General features: G+C 41.4%; 2 pseudogenes; both read right to left on the bottom strand.

Annotated features, from left to right (window-relative positions):
• The window catches only part of LOC138666546 (zinc finger protein 91-like), a 98244-nt pseudogene that overhangs the window by 46720 nt on the left and 27092 nt on the right, over nt 1–24432 (bottom strand).
• LOC138663744 (RNA ligase 1 pseudogene) lies at nt 12807–14204 on the bottom strand (annotated as a pseudogene).

Raw genomic sequence — 24432 nt, forward strand, 5'->3', positions numbered from 1 at the left:
GTCAGTATTCTGAGGATTTGATTGAATATCTGCTGATGGTAATACATTTTTTGCTCACTAGTAACTTTTTTGCATTTGATAATCAATTTTATATGCAGCAAGCTGGAGTGGCCATGGGTGCGAAATACTCTCCCTCCCTTGCTAATTTGGTTATGTCCTTTTGGGAGATGGAGTGCGTTTTTTCCGTGAACAATCCGTATTTGGAATATGTGGCGTGGTATGGCAGATACATTGATGATACGCTCATGATATGGGAGGGTGATGTGTCTGCCATACCGCGCTTCATGGAGTACCTGAATCAGAATGAGTACAATATTAGATTCACGCATAGGGCAGATAGCAAAAGTATATCATTTCTAGATCTGGAGCTCATGGGGCAAATAGATTCAAATATCGTCACCAGAACACATCACAAGCCAGTGAGGGGTAACACAATACTGCATGCCAAAAGCAGCCATAGCAGGCATACAATTAAATCAATTCCGGTGGGTGAGTTCACCAGGATTAAAAGGAATTGCAGCTCAGAAAAAGATCTCAAGGGTGAAATCGAGCAAATAGCAAATAAATTAACATATCGACAATACCCTCAATGGACAATTAATCGGGCCAAAAAAATAGTAGCAGGAAAAGATCGTAAAGAACTAGTTACAGCACAAAAGCATAGAAATTTACAAATGGAACAAAAGCCATACATATGCTTTCAATATAGCCCGCAGTTCGCTAGAATTAGAGATATTGTCAACAGATATTTACCTATTTTATATGAAGATCCGCAGCTGTATAACATACTAAATTCTGGCATTAATGTGGTGTCGAGAAGAGCCCCGACCATTGGTAATAAAATAGCCCCTAGCTTGTTCTGCTCCAAAAATAAATCCATCAGAACCTGGTTAAATTATCCAGGATTTTTCAGGTGTGGCACACGAAATTGTAGCACATGTAAATTCGCCAGTATTGAAAAGACATTTTATAATGCGGATGAAACTATCAAATTTGATATAAAGCAGTACATCAATTGTAATTCTTGCAATGTGGTATACAAAATCAAATGTATAGAGTGTAACCTGTCGTATGTGGGCTGTACGTCCAGAAAATTGAAAACACGCATTAGGGAACACTTATATGACATAGGTAACACTCAGAATAATGACAGGAATATATCAGCAGCATCCAAACATTTTGTTAGGCACCATGCACGCAGCACTGTCACTCTTCAGGTTCAGGGCATAGAACGGGTTAATACCCCTAGTCGGGGTGGTGACATTAGACGCCGGCTTCTCACACGAGAAGCATATTGGATTTTCCAATTGAACACCTGTGTCCCAACAGGATTGAATAAAAGACATGAAGTTATGTTACATTATTGCTGAATGTGATTTTAATCCTTTATTTTTGTTATGTTGTTACATATAGAACAATGATTTTAGATGAAAGGACCTGTCAAATTGCCATGTGACTCAAATTAATGATCTGGTTGGGTGAGCCTCCTTATAAGTAGGAGAAGCTGCCTGATCCAGGTATGGCTTTGATAAAGATCACTCCGATCGAAACGCGTAGCCGTTTATCTCTGTCATCCCAGGCACTTACCGGTGGGAGGTTGCACACCATGGACATTTGGATTTTTTATTTGGATACAATAAACGTCATGTTTTAAGGAGCTGGAATTCAACTTTTTTTTTTTTTTTCTCTGATGATTGGATCGTCTTCCTGCAGCGGAGTTCCGTGCACCTGCGGTGATTTACCGGTGAGCTGGCTACAAACTCCTTTTCTCTTTGTGACTATTTGCCAATTATACTGCATGGAGCACTATATGGGGCCATTATACTTTATGGGGCAATATATGGGGCTCATTATTCTGTATAGAGGACTATACTGTCCGGTTTCTGAGCTAATGTAGACTGCACAATAGATATCACTCATGTAATGTAAGAAGTAAGTGAAATCTTTGGCATTGTACTATACCTATATTTCTCTGCCGTATCCGGACCGTGCATTATGAATTGTGGTATGTGTTAAAAAGGCCCACCGGGACACTTTTTCCCAGGGCCCATGAAAACCTGGAGCCGGCCCTGCAGGGGGGAAACATGGAAAACGGAACATCATAGAGATGGTAAAGGCCATTTATTACATGGTGAGGAAAAATGGCCGAGTGTGACCAGCGGCTAATCCTGATAGAGAATAATGGGGAATCTCCAGCACCTACCTCCACCTGCAGAGCCGCACTCCACATATATGGCTGCTCTGTGTGCACAGGACCTGTGATGAGGTCACAGGAGGGGAGGAGTCAGGGGTCACATGATTAGGGGCCTCAGTGTATGCAGGACTCTGCTGTGCTGGTTGTCATGGAGCTGGATGAGGGGAAGTTTATGTGTGGGGTCAGGAGGGGTTTACAGTGTGGATGTAGCAGAGCTGTGTGTTCAAAGCGGAGCCATGTGTACGAGGTGTACGGAGCAGAGCCGAGTGTGTGTGTATGAGGTGTACGGAGCGGAGCCGTGTGTGTACGAGTTGTAAGGAACGGAGCCGCGTGTGTACGATGTGTACAGAGCGGAGCCGTGTGTGTACGAGGTGTACGGAGCAGAGCCTTGTGTACAAGTTGTAAGGAGCGGAGCCGCGTGTGTACGATGTGTACAGAGTGGAGCCGCATGTGTATGAGGTGTACAGAGCAGAGCCGCGTGTATACGAGGTGTACGGAGCGGAGCCACGTGTGTACTAAGTGTAAGGAGCGGAGCCGTGTGTACGATGTGTACAGAGCGGAGCCGTGTGTGTACGATGTGTACAGAGTGGAGCCGCATGTGTATGAGGTGTACAGAGCAGAGCCGCGTGTATACGAGGTGTACGGAGCGGAGCCACGTGTGTACTAAGTGTAAGGAGCGGAGCCGTGTGTACGATGTGTACAGAGCGGAGCCGTGTGTGTACGAGGTGTACAGAGTGGAGCCGCATGTGTATGAGGTGTACAGAGCAGAGCCGCGTGTATACGAGGTGTATGGAGCGGAGCCACGTGTGTACTAAGTGTAAGGAGCGGAGCCGTGTGTGTATGAGGTGTACAGAGCGGAGCCGTGTGTGTACGAGGTGTACGGAGCAGAGCCATGTGTACAAGTTGTAAGGAGCGGAGCCGCGTGTGTACGAGGTGTACAGAGTGGAGCCGCATGTGTATGAGGTGTACAGAGCAGAGCCGCGTGTATACGAGGTGTACGGAGCGGAGCCACGTGTGTACACGGGGTATACAGAGCGGAGCCGTGTGTGTACAAGGCGTACGGAACGGAGCCGCATGTGTACAGAGCCAGGCGTATATGATATGTACAAAGCTTGTGTCTATGACGTGTGTGTACAATGTGCACAGCCAACTTGTGGGAAATGTAGCCATGTGTGTAAGATGAGTACAGAGCTGTGTGTATGACGTGTATTTGAAGTGCTGAGAAAAACTGCTAAAAAACTTGACTGGCTGAAAATACTATTCAAAGACCCTCCAAGAGTACAGACAGCCTCCAAACTTAAGTAATCTCAGAAGCTCAGTGCCCTCTGATCCCCAAGAGGAACTTATTCTTGCAGTGTGAGGAGCTGCAGAACCTGCACTCATGTAATGACCACAGACAGGATACAGATCCCCAACAGAAAACAGGAATATAAATTCCTGGAACATTCCCATGTTCCTCTTCCACAGGGGTGTACTTAATCTTGTTTCTACAGGGTGGGCCATTTATATGGAAACACCTAAATAAAATGGGAATGGTTGGTGATATCAACTTCCTGTTTGCGGCACATTAGTATATTAATATTATATTAGTATATTGCAAGATTATTATGTTTTTAATATGCTTTAATAAAAGATAGTTTTAACTGGCACTTTATATTGTAGTTTCTATTGTGGTTTATATATATGGGAGGAGGAAAACTTTTCAAGATGGGTGGTGACCATGGCGGCCATTTTGAAGTCGGCCATTTTGGATCCAACTTTATGTTTTTCAATATATGACACATGACACTTCAAACTTATTGAGAATTCACAAGAAAAACAATGGTGTGTGTTAGGGGTCGAGTTCCTGCCTCTGCACAGGGGAAATCTCGAACCATCTTCTCCAGCCGCAGTGGAGACGTTGGTCTCAGCGTCTGGCTTGGCCTGATACTGTGCGGATGGTTACTGCTGTCTTTCCAGGCTCAGCCATTGTAGCCAGTACTGGTCAGCGGAGAACAAACGTCTCTGGGACTAAGTCCTGCTTTTCCCCTTCTGAGCATGCCCAAGGTAAGACCTCTCATTGGAGGTCAGGGGTCACATGATCAGGTACTGCAGCAGCTCCCATTAGTCCTCTAGGAAGGCCCTGAAGTTGCTCGGGTACTGTGGCAGCCCCCATTGGTCCTCTAGGAAGGTCCTGAAGTTGCTGCAGCTATAAAAGGTTTGCATTGCCACACGGCCATGTGCTAGGATCAGCTTATGTCATGAGCTTTTGCTATTCAGTGGTCTTGTCTGCTTGTGGTCAGGGTCCGGCTGAAATAAGCCACTAGAATACCGGCACCTCTGGTGAGGAGTTTTGTATGGTGAATTCAGGGCTGGCGTAAAGCCATTAGAATTCCGGCTCGACCGGAGAGGAGGTGTTTGTGTGCTTGCTACTCCCTGACCACTGATTGCTTTTGCTCTGTTAGGCAGCGTTTTCCCTTCTGTGCGATTCTGTGAAGTAACAGAGTTCGCTTATACCGCCATATTGTGCCATTTGCTAGCAGCAGGTTCGTCTCCTGCACTGTGGACCCCGGGCTGCGAACCAATAATTATATCTAAATATACTCGGTGGGTTCCGCCAGCCCTAACAGTGTGCTTGGTTTTAACGTAACTTTATTATTTCATGAGTTATTTACAAGTTTTTCTTTGTTTATAGCCATTTACATGTCGCAGAGGTTAACGCATGAGGAGCTGGTAGAAATTGTGTTGATGTCTAGTGAATGCAGTACCCAGATTATTGCAGCAGATTTCAATGCAAGACACCCTACGAGACCACCCATCTCCCATGCATGTTATACATGCCTGATGATGACACCTAAGCAGTTTGGAAAGCTACAGTGTAACTACTTACTTTATTGTTTTTAGCAGTTAAAATCTCTCATAACTACAAGTATACTATTTTATTTCTCCCACGGGGAAAATTTTATTTTCAGCTAATGAGCGATACCCCCTACTTCCTGCAGACTGTCCCAGGGTCTTTGTTACTAGATACAAACTTTGCCTAACTACAGGCTGTGAACAGCAAAGTCAGAAGATGTGTTCTGGTGACCTCTGGTTGTAAGAACTTTATCAGAGGGAGTTCAGAGGGCAACATCATACTTGGTGAGTCCAGAAACACAGATGTTTTGCAATAACCAAGGTCAGCAACTCAGTTACTCGCTGGACAGTTCCTTGCTAACTTACAGTATAGACAAAAAGTTTGGACACCTTCTCATTTAAAGATTTTTCTGTATTTTCATGACTATGAAAATTGTAAATTCACACTGAAGCCATCAAAACTATGAATTAACACATGTGGAATTATATACTTAACAAAAAGTGTGAAACAACTGAGAATATGTCTTATATTCTAGGTTCTTCAAAGTAGCCACCTTTTGTTTTGATGACTGCTTTGCACACTCTTGGCATTCTCTTGATGAGCTTCAAGAGGTAGTCACCGGAAATGGTTTTCACTTCACAGGTGTGCCCTGTCAGGTTTAATAAGTGGGATTTCTTGCCTTATAAATGGGGTTGGGACCATCAGTTGTGTTGAGCAGAATTCTGGTGGATACACAGCTCATAGTCCTACTGAATAGACTGTTAGAATTTGTATTATGGCAAGAAAAAATAAGCTAAGTAAAGAAAAACAAGTGGCCATCATTACTTTAAGAAATGAAGGTCAGTCAGTCCGAAAAATTGGGAAAACTTTGAAAGTGTCCCCAAGTGCAGTTGCAAAAACCATCAAGCACAACAAAGAGACTGGCTCACATGAGGACCGCCCCAGGAAAGGAACACCAAGAGACACCTCTGCTTCTGAGGATAAGTTTATCTGAGTCACCAGCCTCAGAAATCGCAGGCTAAAAGCAGCTCAGATTAGAGACCAGGTCAATGCCACACAGAGTTCTAGCAGCAGGCACATCTCTACAACAACTGTTAGGGCTCTTTTCCATTTGCGAGAAACACGTCCGTGTCTCGCATGTGAAAACCAAGTTGTGGCGCCGGCACTCCAGAGCGGAGAGTGCGGCTGCATAGCAATACGTGGAGCAGCACGCTCCGCTCCCAAGTGCCGGCGCCAGAGCTTGGTTTTCACATGTGAGACACGGACGTGTTTCTCGCAAATGGAGAAGAGCCCTGAAGAGGAGACTTTGTGCAGCAGGCCTTCATGGTAAAATAGCTGCTAGGAAACCACTGCTAAGGACAGGCAACAAGCAAAAGAGACTTGTTTGGGCTAAAGAACACAAGGAATGGACATTAGACCAGTGGAAGTCTGCGCTTTGGTCTGGTGAGTCCAAATTTGAGATCTTTGGTTCCAACCACTGTGTCTTTGTGCGACACAGGAAAGGTGAATAGATTGACTCTACATGCCTGGTTCCCACCGTGAAGCATGAAGGAGGAGGTGTGATGGTGTGGGGGTGCTTTGCTGGTGACACTGTGGGGGATTTATTCAAAATTGAAGGCATACTGAATCAGCATGGCTACACTTTTTTGTTAATTCATAGTTTTGATGCCTTCAGTGTGAATTTACAATTTTCATAGTTATGAAAATACAGAAAAATCTTTAAATGAGAAGGTGTGTCCACACTTTTGGTCTGTACTGTAGATACCAGTACCTGTGCTGTTTCTGATTTGCTCCATCCTGTAATCTTGTCAAGATTCAAACCCAGCAGCTCTTGTGCACCAGGTGGCAGTTCTTCCCTCTGAGCTATTCAGCCTCTGGACAGGTCCTTGCTAACTCGGATACTAGTACCTATGTTGTTCCTGATGCCTCCAACCTGAGTTCCTGATGTCTCCACCACAAGTTCCTGATTGGCTCCCCTTGTCATCTGCTGATTGAGCACCCTACTTAAACCGGGCACTGCACTTCCTTCATTGCGATATTATTGAGCTCCAGCCTTTAGTCTAGCTTCTTCACACCTGCTGATTATACGCGAGATCCTAGTGCTGCTCTGTGTACCAACCTCTAGCTACATCTCAACTACGTTTCACACTTATCCTCAAGATCCTACTGCTGCTCCATCCTCTGTCTATATACTGACTACGATTCCTGCTTATCCTTCCATCCAACTGCACTGCTGCTCAGTGTACCGACCTCTGGCTATATCCTGCAATGCTACCTACTCGTGCTGCCCCTAGTGGTTGCAATATCACTACTCTAACGCAGGTCAGTCCTTCACAAATCTCCTGATTGAACACCCTACTTAAACCAGGCATTGCACGTCCTTCCTTGTGAGATTATTGAGCTCCCAGCCTTTAGTCAAGCTCCTTTCACCTGATGCTTCATTCAAGATTATACTGCTGCTACCATTTACCGACTCCTGGCTGTTCCTTACTATGAAACCAACCGATTCTGCCATTAGTGGTTGCAATACCACTACTCCAACCCAGGTCAGTCCATAATAGAATAATCTCTCATGCAAAATATTGCAGCCACAACGAGGCAACAAGTTGCTGAACTTCAGAATTTTGTTGCCACATACCAAGAAAACTTTCTAAGTTGCAAACACAGGTGGTGGGTCAGCAAAAATAAATTATTGCGTTACAAAGGCAATTTCTGGATTTCTACAACTCAAGCGTGGAATCATACACACGCGTTGATTCCTTAGTCAATGGAGTATCTATTTTCAGATGCAACCTTCTCCGTTTTCTATTAACATGAAAAAGGTTCTGTTCATCATTAATCTCCAGACTGATGAGGCTCTTGCATAGGCCTCACATTATGTGGAAAAGAATTGTGACCTCCTTAATGACTTTCCTTCATCACAGCTATTGATCAAGTATTTGATGACCTAAATTGTTGAGATACAGCTGAAACCAAGTTGCATATCCTTTGTCAAGGGCAGCGCTCTGCAGCTGAATATACCTCCGAATTCCACCGTTGTGTGGCAAACACCATAAGGCATGTAGCTGCCCAGAGGAGTCAATTTCGACGAGGATTATCTGAGCTCATAAAGAATGAACTAGCAAGGGTCGAGACCCCTGATAATTGAATAAAGTCTTCTAAATTATGTATAGAAATTGATCAGAGATTCACCGAACGAAGAAAGGAAAGACTGCGAGGCTAACTACTCTTTTACTCAATCAGTATTAAAAAAAAAAATCAAGAAATGGAAAGTGTTCCTGAAGATATGCAAATTGGTTATAATTGGGAGCCAAGCTAGAGCAGAGAATTTCATGGACTTACAATTCACACTTGATAATAAGATTGCAAGTAGGACTAAATCCATTACACTGTGGATAGATTACCTTTATATTCTGGGCCTGTTAGGGTACCGTCACACAGTGGCATTTTGATCGCTACGACGGCACGATTTGTGACGTTCCAGCGATATATCCGTGACGTTCCAGCGATCTCGCTGTGTCTGACACGCTCCTGCGATCAGGGACCCCGCTGAGAATCGTACGTCGTAGCAGATCGTTTGAAACTTTCTTTCGTCGTCTAGTGTCCCGCTGTGGCGGCATGATCGCATGGTGTAACAAAGGTGTGCACGATAGTGTATACGATGTGCGCATAGTAACCAACAGATTCTACATCGCACATACGTCATGACATTATCGCTCCAGCGTCGTACATTGCAAAGTGACAGCAGTCTACGACGCTGGAGCGATATTGATACGATGCTGGAGCGTCACGGATCGTGCCATCGTAGCGATCAAAATGCCACTGTGTGACGGTACCCTTACTCATGAGACACAAACTTGAAAGCTGCATTGAATTGAATCATCATGAAGAGGTTAGTTTTCATCTTAATTCCTTCCCAAAATTTCAAGTTATTCTAGGAATTCCAAGGTTTTCAATCCATAACATTTCTATTAACTGGGCATCGAGGACATTACCTTTCCCTCTTTGTACTATAAGAACAATTGCCATCCTAATTTATCTGTTTTCAAGCAAATTCAAGTATCCGAGATTTCTCATCAGAATTATGAAAAACTACCACTTAAGTATCAGCAGTTCATTGAGGTCTGTAGTAAGAAAAAAGCCGATCAACTGCCTCCTCATCGTTCTTACGACTGTCCCATCTAATTGCTTCCTGAAGCATCCTTTCAATTTGGGCGAATTTACAATCATTCTGAGCCAGAATTGAAAGTACTAAAAGAATATCTAGATGAAAATTCAACCTTCTTCTTCACCAGCTGGAGCACCCTTGTTTTTTTGTAGAAAAGAAGAACTCAACCCTGCGACCATGTATTGTTTACAGAGAAATAAATAAGATAACCATTAAAAAACACTACCCACTCCCCTTAATTTCTGAGTTGTCGGAGATTGCGTTCTGCCAAGATTTTTCCCTAACTTGATCTTATAAAGGCTTATGTCATACAGTTTTGCCTGATAGATGAGAACTGCCTTTAGAACTTGATACGGACGTTTCGGCATTAGCAACGGCCCTGATACCTTTCAGCACTTCATTAATTATACTTTTTGAGATTTCTTGAATCGATTTGTTGTTGTTTATCTAGATGACATTCTGATATTTTCAGATTCCTTGGAGGAGCATCGCAGGCATATCTAGTTAGTTCTGGAACGTCTACAGGAGAACCATCTCTACATTATACTCAAAAGATGTGAATTTGAACAAACCAGGACTCAATTCCTGGGATATATCATCTCCCCAGAAGGTCTGAGCATGGATCCCAGTAAAATCAAATCAGTAGTTGACTGGCCTACCCCAAGAAATTTAAAAGATGTATAGCGCTTTGTAGGATTTGCATATTTCTTCAAAAGATTCATTACAAACTTTTCAAAAATCATTATACCAATTACTTCACTTCCAAAGAAAACCTAAGTGTGTTCCTGGTCTCCAGAGACGCAAGTGGCTTTTGACAAACTAAAAACTCTTTTTTATTTCTGCACTACTAGCCCATCCAAATCCTGAACTGCCATTTGTTGTCAAGGTAGATGCCTCACACTCTGAGGTGGGGGTCATTTTGTCACAGCAAGTTGGAGACAAAATGCAGCTTCATTCATGTGCATTCCTTTCTCATACCATGTCATCTGCAGAAAAGAACTAAAATATTGGAAATAAACTACTTTTAGCTTTTAAAGTCGCCTTCTCTGACTGGAAACATCTTTTGGAAAGGACTAATATTCCTGTGACTGGTTGAAGAAACGGCAAGGCTGATGCTTTGTCCAAGATATTTACTAAACCAGGAGCTCAGCAGAGGTCTAACACTGACTGTACCATTCTACTTCCAAAATTTTTTTCTGGAATACTGGACACCAAAGAATTTTTAATGAAGATTAAAGATGGATACCAAACTGACTTTTTTTTGTAACTATCCTTCTAAAAACGTTGATCTTTCTTTTAAGGGGGGGCTTGGATGCAGAACCACCAAATATATGTCCCCGAATCTGTTCCGACTTGAAGTTCTGAAACTTGTACATGATTCTAAACTTGGACACCCTACAGTCATGAAAAAGCAAGATCTACTGTTTTGTTCTTTTTGGTGGCCTAATTGTAGGAATGATGTGAGAAAATATGTTTTCTCCTGTTTAACATGTGCATGGAACAAAACACCACTACATTGTCCTCTAGGACTCCTTCAACCTCTTTCAATTCCATCCAGGCCTTGGAGATAAATCTCAATTAATGTTATCGTGGACCTACCTTCCTCTAAAGAAATAACTATTATGCTTGTTGTGGTGGATTGGCTCACAAAGATGGCACATTTTATTCCAACTAAAGGGATTTCTTCCGTTGAACAAACTGCAAAATTAATTAACAAAGAAATATTTAAGCTGCATGGAATTCTTGGCAATGTAATTTCTGATAGAGGTGACCAGTTTACATCAAGATTTAGGAAAAGCTTCTGTACAGCTTTAGGAGTTACGTCAATTTGCCTTCCACCCACAATCCAATGGCCAGACTGAAAGAACTAACCAAACTCTCAAACAATACCTGTGCTATTTTATTTCTTACTTACAGGATGACTAGGTGGACTATTTATCAACAGCAGAATTTGCCTATAATAACTCCAAACACAGTTCTACATCCCAAAGTCCATTTTTTGCTAACTATGGCTTGCATCCAGTATTTATTCCAAATCTTCCATTTAAGACTTCGGTTCCTGCTGTTACTCACAGACTTACAGTGTTGCTGATAGCTCATAAACAACTAATTGAGATATTACAAAAAAAATAATTAAATTACAAAGAAACACCAGATAAACATTGCAAAGCCCCTCCTACTCTTCAGGTCGGTAACAAGGTTTGGCTTTCTACAAAAAAATCTGAAAACTAATGTACTTTCTTATAAATTGAGTAAAAATTCATAAGACCTTTTCAAATTTCTGAACAAACTAACCCAGTTGATTTTTGTTTAAAACTTCCTAAGAGCCTGAAAATTCACCCCGTTTTCCATGTATCGTTGCTCAAACCATTCAGTGAGAACCGTTTTCCAAGAAGAACCAGCCGCCCCCTCCACGAGAAAAAGTCCATTGTGAAGAAGAGTACATTGTGGATGAAATTCTGGACTCTATAAGATTTAGAGGAAGATTACAGTATTTAGTGCAATGGACGGGTTACGGAACAGAATAAAATTCATGAAAACCGGAGGGCCACATCCATGCACCCAGGCTTATAAGAGCCTTTCATAACAAACATCCAGAGAAGTCAGCGCCTGAGATGTCTAGAGGCCATCCTGGAAGGAGGGAAGTACTGTCAGGATTAGAACCCAGCAGCTCTTGTACACCAGGCTCTTGCCTCTGAACTATTCAGCTCACTGGCAAGTTCTTTGCTAACCCAGATACTAGTACCTGTGTTGTTCCTGAGTGTCTCCATCCTGTAATCTCCTGATTGAACACCCTACTTTAACCTGACATTGCACTTCCTTCCTTGTGAGATTATTGAGCTCCCAGCCTTTAGTCAAGCTCTCCTTTCACCTGATGCTTCATCCAAGATTATACGGCTGTTACCATGTACCGACCCCTAGCTAATCCTGAATACGCAACCTGCCGATGCTGCCCCTATTGGTTGGAATACTGGATTGCCGATAGATGCTGCCATGCAGGCGCAGCCGGCGCCATTTTGAGAAAGAATGTTTTTCTGAAGAAATTTATATCACTAAATAAAAAGAAAATATGGAAATTTAAAGATCCAATCATGCTAAAGTGCACGTTGCGCTGCCAATGCCTGCATGATAAATGTAATTTTTTTTAAACAATTAGGGGGCAGGTTACTGAGGGATCAGTGAGCGGTCATAAACCATACAGATGAATATGTAAGCAGAGCACCACATAATGCTCCGCCACAGGCCGCCCCGGATCATGAGAATGTCATTAACTGAAAACTACAAATAAAGATTAAACAACAACCACATGACAGATTTTAATCATTTATAGTCATTTTAATCAGTATAACGGTGCTGACCTGACACTGTCTGTAGGTTACTCAGCACAATCCTGCTGACAGTTTCCCTTTAACGATTCAGCAATAATAAAAATAAAACACAGCAATCACAATATGGCAAAAAAAATCTAATTTTATTTCGTAATCCATAAATCCAAAGACATCCTCAAGGGAGAGTAGCAAAGTGTATGATGAGCAACAGCCGTTTGATGCCAACTGACTCTAGCTCTAGCCCTGCATGATGGCATCAGTGCACTCATAATAGCTCAGTAGTTAATGAGCAAAACCAAGCGCGATATACCAAGTATATGAAAATCATGTTGCAAATTCCACTGGAGCACGATAGATGGAAGACTCCCACCATGTCCTTTATAAAGTAGAAGGAACAGAGGTTCTGGAATACCAAGTAACCGTCTACCATGCAGATAACAATAGTCCTCATACACTATACATTGCGCATCAATGCTACCTCACATAGTCATCACAATGTAAGAAATGCCAGGAGAGCAGATTCTATAAATCTAATATTTTCCAGTTCCCGTATTTGTACCTGTTATACTTAAATCGGTGCTGTTTTCAGTCTAACAAGATGTCTTTTAACTTGCCATAACACCAAGTGTCTTTTTTTGAAAGTTGACCCAATAATGTGCTTGAATCTGCTTCATATTTGCATAAATCCAGTCTAATGGAAACGGACTTGGAATTTAGACGCGTGCTGTTGAGTTGGCATTGTAATCCAAGATGATGGCGATGAAGCTTGAATAGAGCTCCATCCTTGCAGTGCCTCACCATCCCTTCTACTTTCCCCTCTTGAGAATGTTCAAACCAAGACATGAGGCTGTTATGATCGAGAGTTTCTAGATTCTTTATGAGAAAAGTGCCATGAGGAACAAGGAGATGAAGTGGATTTTTCTTATTACCAATACCATATGGGTTTCCATTTATATTGGTTCCAATGAGTTCCAGTGTTTGTTCAAGAAGATCTGACAAATGTACCAGACAAATTTCTAAAGATCCAGGATCCTCTGTCTTGGGTTTTAATACTATGGCTACTCCGAATGCATAATTTACTACACAAGAATGCCAGCAATACTGCTTATTGCCATTTTCCACAGACACCCAACCTGGTATATGGCCATTTTCATCAGGGTATGGTTTGCCATTAGAATGGCTCACACCCTTTGCTGGAATCCAAAAATCTGGAACAACTTTGAAATCGTCATCAATATTCCAAACAAAATCTTTGGAGTTTTCTTTTGAATAGATATATTTTCTAAACCTCTTTTCTGCCTGTTTTGTTGGCTTCCTATCATACCGCGCCCACAGGTATGGGAGACCTTTGTGTGCCGTCACATAGCAGCACGTGCCATCTACCTTCTCTGTAGCCAGTGCATTGTCAATAGCGGCACTCACTGCCAGGGGGCTTAGTGTTTCTGTAGCCAGCACTTTGTACATCTGGTGCTCCCGCTTGGCGGACGGCTCATCCTTCACCTCAGTGAGGAACACACAGGAGATCTTCTGCTGCACCGACCCCCGCTGCATCCTGCTCCCCCGCTGCTCACAGCTAGCCAAAGCACTTCCGCCCTCTTAAGTGTTATACTTAAATGATAGACGTGTTTGAGACAATCCTGTTGGGTCTTCCCGATGATATATGAGCAGTGGCTTCTAGGGTTGAGCGACCTTTACTTTTATAGGATCGGGTCGGGTTTCACAAAAGTCGGGTCGAGTGAAATCGGCCGATCCTATAAAAAAGTCGGGGTCGGCCGAAACTCGAAACCCAATGCAGTGCATTGGGTTTCCAATGGTTCCCAGGGTCTAAAGGAGCGGAAACTCTCTTTCAGGCCCTGGGATCCATATTTAAGTGTAAAATAAAGAATTAAAATAAAAAATATCGCTATACTCACCCTCTGACGCGCCCTGGTACTAACCGGGAACCTTCCTTCCTTCGAATCAGCGCTTCCAGGACCTTGCGGTGAGGTCGCGGTGACGTCGCGGCTTGTGATTGGTCGCGCGGCCGCCCATGTGACCGCTCGCACGACCAATCACAAGCCGCGACACACAAGGTCCTGCAAGCGCTGATTCTTAGGAAGGAAGGCTGCCGGAAAGAAGCAGGGCGCGTCCGAGGGTGAGTATATTCCTATTCCTATTAGGAATATACTCACCCTCAGACGCGCCCTGCTTCTTTCCGGCAGCCTTCCTTCCTAAGAATCAGTGCTTGCAGGACCTTGCGTGACGTCGCGGTGACGTCGCGGCTTGTGATTGGTCGCGCGAGCGGTCACATGGGCGGCCGCGCGACCAATCACAAGCCGCGACGTCACCGTGAAGTCACCGCAAGGTCCTGGAAGCGCTGATTCGAAGGAAGGAAGGTTCCCGGTTAGTACCAGGGCGCGTCAGAGGGTGAGTATAGCGATATTTTTTATTTTAATTCTTTAAACTCCACTCCTTCAGACCCTGGGAACCATTGGAAACCCAATGCACTGCATTGGGTTTCGAGTTTCGGCCGACCCCGACTTTTTTATAGGATCGGCCGATTTCACTCGATCCGACTTTTGAAAAAGTCGGGTTTCGTGAAACCCGACCCGATCCTATAAAAGTAAAGGTCGCTCAACCCTACTGGTTTATTTAAATCTGAATATTTTTAATAGAATAGATGGATGTATAGGTGCTTGCTAGCCTGGCTCAGTGGTGTAAGATGCTTAATAAAAGAAAAAAAAAGAAATCAGCTCACCCTTGAGAATAATCTAGAGAAGTTCCGGCAGAATAAAGAACAGGATCACGTTGCTGATGAACATCAGATAAATATGCAGAAAAAAAACCATCCAACTTCATATGGAGACGCATAGAAGTAAAATTTATTCTCTTTCTTTCTGTAATAATTAAAAATGTACATATAAAGGCAACACTATATTGCACACTGGCATAGGTTCAATTGGGGATGAGGAGTTCAGAGGAGAATAAAAAAAACTCGGTCAGAATGAAGTGAAAGTAAGTAAGGAGAATGGGAGTTTAAATCTTCTCATGAATGATTAATTAAGATGCAAGGGGCACAAAACAGGTGAATGGGACAGACAAAATGGTAGGTGAAATACACATGACAAAGCATAAAGTGAAAACAATCAATGACCTCAGGAATAAAATAATACAATTATCATACAAAATAAATGGCAAAAAATGAATACAAGTAACAAAAATAAAATCAATAATGTAACACGAGCTCCTCCCATTTCAATTTTAACCCTTTGGGAACTTGTATATCTAATAATGAAAAAAAAAGTACAAAAAGCTTCCCTGTTACGGATAGTTTTTTCTATATCACCACCATGTAAATGTTTGGGTACAAATTCTATTGCATAAGTAACAAAACTGAAGATGTTCCTGCTGTGTTCAGTAATGAAATGGTTGGAGGCGTCACAAACATTGCCTGTTAATGTTTTTAACAATGTTCTAGAGATGTTCCCTTATTCTTGATTTTTAATTTTAGAATGGTGGAACCGATGTATTACAAGAGCGACATTCTATGACATGGACAATGTGATCCGAAATACAATTAAAAAATTTTTATGGTAAAGGTTTACATTTTTATTAAGTTCGTAATCAGTTAACTTTTTTTTTTATTTGTGTGTTTGTTTTATTTCGTTTTTGTTTCTAAAAACAAAATTAAAATGTGAATATATCTTGAGATTTTCACAATAAAAAATTATCTGATTAAAAAAAGTAAAGGTTTTAGTGGCATCATAGTTGTTGAACGATTGCATGTAGACTTAAAACACGTCTTACATGAGGACTGGCCATATTTAAAGTGATACTTTAAGTAGAGCCAATTATGGGAGCAGTTTATTCCCTTTTTGAACAGAACAAGATTCTAGGTGAACGAGAGTTTCCAGTAGTAAGTACACGTTGGGAAACAATTTTGATACATCCTGCAAACTTGAATCCATGACGTTATCATCTCTCAGGATATGCAAGTTACAATTTCAGTATTGGAGATGACTTTGAAATGAATACTAGAAGTTAAAAGTAAAGTAGGTTTATGGGATGAAGTAGTATTATTATTGGTAGGAGTTTTATTCATTAGATCCAATCTAGTCTTTGAGTTTACGATATTGACTGCACGATTTAGGGATCATGTGGGATAATTTATATTTTTTAAATGCTGCTGTATTGAACTAGATTCCTTTTGAAAAGAAGATGTGTTACTGCAGCTTCTCTTGGCCCTGATTCGCCAACAGGAATAGAATTGATAGTATGTGGGGGATGAAAACTGTGGGTATGTAAAATTGTATTCCCCACATATGCTTTATTGCGCATTCTACTATCGACTGGAAAACTATGCTTTTCCATCAAATGAGGGTCCAGAAAAGTAATGGAATCCGGGTGAAAAAAAACCAGTAAAAAGATTGAATTGATTCTTGTTTAAATAGCCAAGAAAAAGAGGTATATCAGAAACTCGATTATCAGAAACAAGAAGCAAATAATCTATGTATCTATGTATCTTGCATACCATTTCATACCTTAACCCCCAAGGGTGTTTTGCACGTTAATGACAGGGCCAATTTTTACAATTCTGACCACTGTCAATTTATAAGTCTGGAATGCTTCAACGGATCCTGATGATTCTGACATTGTTTTCTCGTGACATATTGTACTTCATGATGGTGGTAACATTTCTTTGACATTAAAAAAGGGGAAATTTGGCGAAAATTTTGAAAATTTCGCAATTTTCCAACTTTAAATTTTTATGCCCTTAAATCACAGAGATACGTTACACAAAATACTTAAGTAACATTTCCCACATGTCTACTTTACATCAGCACAATTTTGGAACCAACATTTTTTTTGTTAGGGCGTTATAAGGGTTAAAAGTTGACCAGCAATTTCTTATTTTTACAACACCATTTTTTTAGGGACCACATCACATTTGAAGTCACTTTGAGGGGTCTATATGACATAAAATAACCAAGGGTGACACCATTCTAAAACCTGAACCCCTCAAGGTGCTCAAAACCACATTCAAGAAGTTTATTAACCCTTCAGGTGTTTCATAGAAACTTTTGGAATGTTTAAAAAAAAATGAACATTTGACTTTTTTTCGCAAAAAAATTATTTCAGCTCGAATAAGTTTTATTTTACCAAGGGTAACAGGAGAAATTGGACCCCAAAAGTTGTTGTACAATTTGTCATGAGAATGCCAATACCCCATATGTGGGGGTAAACCAATGTTTGGGTGCATAGCAGAGCTCGGAAGGGAAGGAGCGCCATTTGACTTTTCAAAGCAAAATTGACTGGAATTGAGATCGGATGCCATGTTGCATTTGGAGAGCCCTTGATGTGCCTAAACATTGAAACCCCCCACAATTGACATCATTTTGGAAAATAGACCCCCTGAGGAACTGATATAGATGTGTGGTGAGCACTTTGACCCAAGTGCTTCACAGAAGTATATAATGTGAAGCCATAAAAATAAAAATCATATTTTTTCACAAAAATGATCTTTTCGCCCCCAATTTTCGGAATGTTAAAAAAATGACCCCAAAAGTTGTTGTAAAATTTGTCCTGAGTACGCTGATACCCCATATGTGGGGGTAAACCACTGCACTGCAAAATTGACTGGAATTGAGATAGGACACCATGTCGTGTTTGGAGAGCCCCTGATGTGCCTAAACATTGAAACCCCCCCACAAGTGACACCATTTTGGAAAGAAGACCCCCTAAGGAACTTATCTAGATGTGTTGTGAAAACTTTGAACCTCCAAGTGTTTCACTACAGTTTATAACGCAGAGCCGTGAAAAAAAAATCTTTTTTTCCACAAAAATAATTTTTTAGCCCCCGCTTTTTGTATTTTTCCAAGGGTAACAGGAGAAATTGGACCCGAAAGGTTGTTGTCCAATTTGTCCTGAGTACGTTGATACCCCATATGTTGGGGTAAACTCCTGTTTGGGCGTACGGGAGAGCTCAGAAGGGAAGGAGCACTGTTTTACTTTTTTAACGCAGAATTTGCTGGAATTGAGATCGGATGCCATGTCATGTTTGGAGAGGCCCTGATGTGCCTAAACAGTGGAAACCCCCCAATTCTAACTGAAACCCTAACCCAAACACACCCCTAACCCTAATCCCAACCATAACCCTAACCACACCCCTAACCCTAATCCCAACCGTAAATGTAATCCAAACCCTAACTTTAGCTCCAACCCTAACTTTAGCCCCAACCCTAACTTTAGCCCCAACCCTAACTCTAACTTTAGCCCCAACCCTAACTTTAGCCTCAACGCCAACCCTAGTGGGAAAATGGAAATAAATACATTTCTTAAAATTTTATTATTTTTCCATAACTAAGGGGGTGATGAAGGGGGGTTTGATTTACTTTGATAACGGGTTTTTAGCGGATTTTTATGATTGTCAGCCGTCACACACTAAAAGACGCTTTTTATTGCAAAAAATAGTTTTTGCGTCTCCACATTTAGAGCTACAATTTTTCCATATTTTGGTCCTCAGAGTCATGTAAGGTCTTGTTTTTTGCGGGACGAGTTGACAATTTTATTGGTACCATTTTCGGGAACGTGACATGTTTTTATCGATTTTTATTCCAATTTTTGTGAAGTAGAATGAACAAAAACCAGCTATCCATGAATTTCTTTTGGGGGGCGCCTATACCGCTCCACGTTTGGTAAAATTGATAAAGTAGTTTTATTCTTCGGGTCAGAACGATTACAGCGATAACTCATTTTTTTTTTTTTTATGTTTTGGCGCTTTTATACGATAAAAAAAACAATTTTATATAAAAAATAATTATTTTTTGATCGCTTTATTCTGAGGACTATAACTTTTTATTTTTTCGTTGATGACGCTGTATGGCAGCTCTTTTTTTGCAGAACAAGATGACGTTTTCAGCGGTACCATGGTTAGTTATATCAGTCTTTTTGATCGTGTGTAAAGCGTCGTTTTTTTTTTTACGGTGTTCACTGAAGGAGTTGACTAGTGGGACGTTTTCACAGGTCGGGTCATTACGGACGTGGTGATGCTAAATATGTGTACTTTTATTGTTTTCTTTATTATTATTTAGATAAAGAAATGTATTTATTGGAGCAATATTTATTTTTTCTTTATTTAGGATTTTTTTTTTACACATGTAAATATTTTTTTTTACTTGTCTTACATTGCCCCGGGCGGGGGGGGGGGGGGGGTGTGTGTGTGTGTTTTGGGACATCACATTATAGTGACAGATCAGCGACAACACAGGCACTGCAGGAGGCTTGCCGGTGCCTGCTCAGAGCAGGCGCTTGCAAGGCACATCCCTGCAGGACCCAGAAGGCCCCCTGCGGCCATTTTGGATCCGGGCCTGCAGGGAGGAGGAGACCCTCGGAGCAACGCCGTTACATCGGGTTGCTCTGAGGGTCTCACGGAAGCATGCAGGGAGCCCCCTCCCTGCGCAATGCTTCCCTATGCCGCCGGAACGCTGCGATCATGTTTGATCACAGTGTTCCAGGGGTTATTGTGCCAGGAGCGGTCCGTGACCGCTCCTGGCACATAGTGCCGGATGTCAGCTGTTATAATCAGCTGACACCCGGCCGTGCTCCCCCCAGTGAGCACGGCTGATCGCACTTGACATACTATCCCATCACTGCGAAAGGTCAGAGAGGCCCAGCACCTGCGCACTGCAGTACTTTGCTCTGCCCTCAACAGGGCAGACAAAGTACGGCGGAGCCGCAGCGTGAAGACAAGAAGAGGGCATCATTGTAAGAAGATAGGAGGCCCCGGACCGGACTGCGATGCCCATCGGACTGGACCGCAGCGGAACCGCCCCTGCGCGAGTATAATCTAACCTCTTTTTCTCATCTTTCAGGATACATCGGGGGTTTATCTACAGCATGGGCTTAGCTCACCTTCGATTTTGGGGGTGACAGGTTCCCTTTAATGTTATAAATATGGTATTCCTCCCACCATGCCATGACTAAATTAGCTACTTATGGGGAAATTTTACAGTTATGGAAACTCCACTATTTTGATGACATTTTTTTTTAACATAAAATAGTTGTGTGTTTACAGAAATTATAATATTGATTTAATGAAATTCTGAAGGTGCATAGTGTAGGAATTATATTTGGATAAGTGTTGACTAACAGTGTGGAAAGCTATGTGATGTGGTATGCTGGTATAAAGCTCACAAGTGAGCCGTGACCAGCTGGCATCTCAGCATGTGTCCTGAAACATTTCCAATCCATCCTTTGAATCATGTAATAAGCCTTGAATGCACTGGACCAGAGGCTATAGAGCCAAATCCAGCCATTGACCCAAATGCTCTCCGGGAGCCAATGCCAAACACTATGGGACACATTGGTGGGGGACATATTGTCTGTGTGTTTTGGGAAGAGAGTGCATTATAGGAATTGTATTTTTCCAAAATGAGCTAATCCAAACCTTCATGAACAATGCACTGACATAGTGACTGCAAAGATTTAGTGGAACCATTGGATAAGAGAGTGTTAATATCAGACATTTGTTCAATGGTGATGACAGTCTCCTTCATTCATCACTACCGCTGAGTGCCCCTTATAGGTACCGTCACACTAAGCGACGCAGCAGCGATACCGACAACGATGTTGATCGCTGCAGCGTCGCTGTTTGGTCGCTGGAGAGCTGTCACACAGACAGCTCTCCAGCGACCAACGATCCCGAAGTCCCCAGTAACCAGGGTAAACATCGGATTACTAAGCGCAGGGCCGCGTTTAGTAACCCGATGTTTACCCTGGTTACCAGTGAAGACATCGCTGGATCGGCGTCACACACGCCGATTCAGCGATGTCAGCGGGAGATCCAGTGACAAAATAAAGTTCTGGACTTTCCCCAGCGACCAACGATCTCCCAGCAGGGGCCTGATCGTTGGTCGCTGTCACACATAACGATTTCCTTAACGATATCGTTGCTACGTCACAAAAAGCAACGATATCGTTAACGATATCGTTATGTGTGATGGTAGCTTTATCAGAAGTTTTAATAATACCCGAAAATTTTGATTATATATATATATATATATATATATATACACACACACACAGTATATATATAATGAGAAGATAAATTAAAATATAAAGCTAAGTTTAACTGCTACCAGCTCTTCCTCAACTATACAGATTCTAGGGCGATATCTTGACATATTAACATTTAAACAGTAAAAAATATAGGCTCAGGTGGATATTAGTATTAAAAGTAGATGTTTATTAATCTTAGGTTACAAGTTCTAAAGAGGTGTTCAGAAGCCTCACTCTTCTATGTGCGCTGGTTTCAGATGCAGGGTAAATGCTGTTGTACTTGATTAGGACCGTTGAAGAGGAAACCATCCAATCCCCAGCTGGTCTCATCTGATTAATAAGACACCATAAATTATACATTTTCTATGCTTGGTGTTGCATGTTTGCCTCAGCAACTGTCCCGATCATGTATACAAAAGAAGTGCTGGTCATCTTTTGTTCACATAACGGTTATTCTAAATAAATGGTGAAATATTTAGGATTGTTATATGCATTCTACTTGCTGATGGTTATTTGTCACTACATACCATACATTTTCTTATCATTATCATTTGGTGTTCTAAATTGCTTTACCTTTCTGACTTGTGGCTATCTTTCACTGTAACTTTTCTTGTACATTTCCTCAATAAAATCATTTCATAAAATGTGAAAATTCTAGTTCCCTGTTTAATTTCTCTGATGTTTAGGCAAATATAATTTCTTCTTTAAATATTTTCCTATTCTCAATATGAAAATGGCTGCTCCTCTGCGTGTATTCTTTGATTCATAAAAAGAGCGGATTTACAGGAACAATAATTCCCCGATTCTGAACATGAAAATGGATTATACTGTGTGAATTCTCAGATGTGCAGCAAGATTTGATTTTGTGCCAAAACCTTTTCCACATTCTGAACATGAAAATGGCTTCTCCCGTGTGTGAATTCTCAGATGTCTAACAAGATCTCCCTTTTGAGTAAAACATTTCCCACATTCATGACATGAAAATGGCTTCTCCCCTGTATGAATTCTCTTGTGGGCAACAAGATTTTTTTTGTATGCAAAACTTTTCCCACACTCTGGACATGAAAATGGTGTCTCCCCGGCGTGATCTTTGTTGTGTTTAAGAAGATCTCTTTTGCAAGTGAAACATTTTCCACATTCGTGACATGAAAATGACTTCTCTGTGTGACTTCTCTGATGTGCAGTAAGATTTACTTTATGGGTAAAGCATTTCCCACAGTCCGAACAAGAAAATGGCTTCTCCCCGGTATGAATTTTCTTATGTGAAGCAAGATTTGTTTTATTTGTAAAATATTTCCCACATTCTGGACATGAAAATGGCTTCTCCCCAGTGTGAATTCTCTGATGTACCCTAAGATTTTCTTTCTTGGCAAAACATTTCCCACATTCAATACATGTAAATGGCTTTTCCCTTGTGTGAATTCTCTGATGTACAGTAAGATTTACTTTACTGGTAAAGCATTTCCCACATTCTGAACATGAAAATGGCTTCTCACCTGTGTGAGTTCTTATATGTGTAAGGAGATGTCCTTTGCAAGTAAAACATTTCCCACATTCTGGACATGGAAATGGCTTCTCCCCTGTGTGAATTTTCTTATGTACAACAAGATTTGTTTTATATGTAAAATATTTCCCACATTCAGAACATGAAAACGGCTTCTCCCCTGTGTGAGTTCTCTTATGTCTAACAAGATCTCCTTTTTGAGTAAAACATTTCTCACATTCTGAACATGAAAATGGCTTATCTCCTGTATGAGCGTTTTCATGCTCAGCATTCCTTTTGTTATTTTCATTTTGCTTAACAGTCTGTATTGAATTTGAAGATGTAACCTGTTGATAAGGAATAGATAGATTTTCGCTGTGAAGGGCTGGCGGTTTATCTGGAATACTGTGATTCTCCTCATATATATATGGTGTGATACCATAATCAGCTGCTTCAAAATCAGTAAATGTCGAATGTCCCTCTGACGCACAGTCATCTGCCAAGATAAAAAATAGTGAAAAAAGTATATTTTTCATAAATACTGCCCTTTTTAAACAAATTTTATTAAAAATGAATTACTAGGTAACTTCAATGTAAGAACTAATAAGTTATGATATTAAGACAAAAGGTTGTGCTCTTTCAATTTTTACTTTCTCTACTAACGCTATCTGTCATAGATGAAGTGGTAAAAGGAGACCAAAACCCATATTGAGCATTGAAGCATGGCTTAATTATAACTTGGAAATGGAAAAAGAACTTTCACTTCATTCCAATCCCTATTTAACTATGATCCCCTGCTGTAGACAAGAATTGAAGTGGGTTATCTGATGCAGAGCAGAGAAGTCTTTACCAGAGGTTGGCAGGCCACAAAACTAACACCTCCGGAGGTAACTGTTGTGGTCTTCAAAGGTATTACAGCAGACTTTGTGGAGCTCGATTAATATTGGACAGATGAGTCACGACATATAGACAATGTTTCCTATCTATGGAAAGCTTAAATTATGATAGGAAAACTTGCATTAATATCTCCTGCCTGGGACTACCAGATGGTCAGATGCTCTAAAAATTGTGGATCTTATTTTTTGGCACCAAGCAGAATCCCATAAACCTGCCTCAATCTGAGGTCACCCAGGGAAGGTATGTGGGCCTGACTTTTAAAAGCAGAATTTGGATTATTGTCATGGTCAAACCTGGATTAAACAGTTCGCTGTAGTTCTGTACCATTTTTCAAAAAGGAGAGCTTCCCTCTGCTAAGATCTGCACCATTTCCGAGACTAAAGTTTATATCTTTTATTTTGTTATCGCTTTTTATTTTATGTAATTGTGTATACTGTATTGTTTTGTTCCCTTTTGCAATATCTGTTGTATATTTTTTATACACACTGC

The sequence above is a fragment of the Ranitomeya imitator genome, chromosome 2 (assembly GCF_032444005.1).
Source record: "Ranitomeya imitator isolate aRanImi1 chromosome 2, aRanImi1.pri, whole genome shotgun sequence".
Lineage (NCBI taxonomy): Eukaryota > Metazoa > Chordata > Amphibia > Anura > Dendrobatidae > Ranitomeya > Ranitomeya imitator.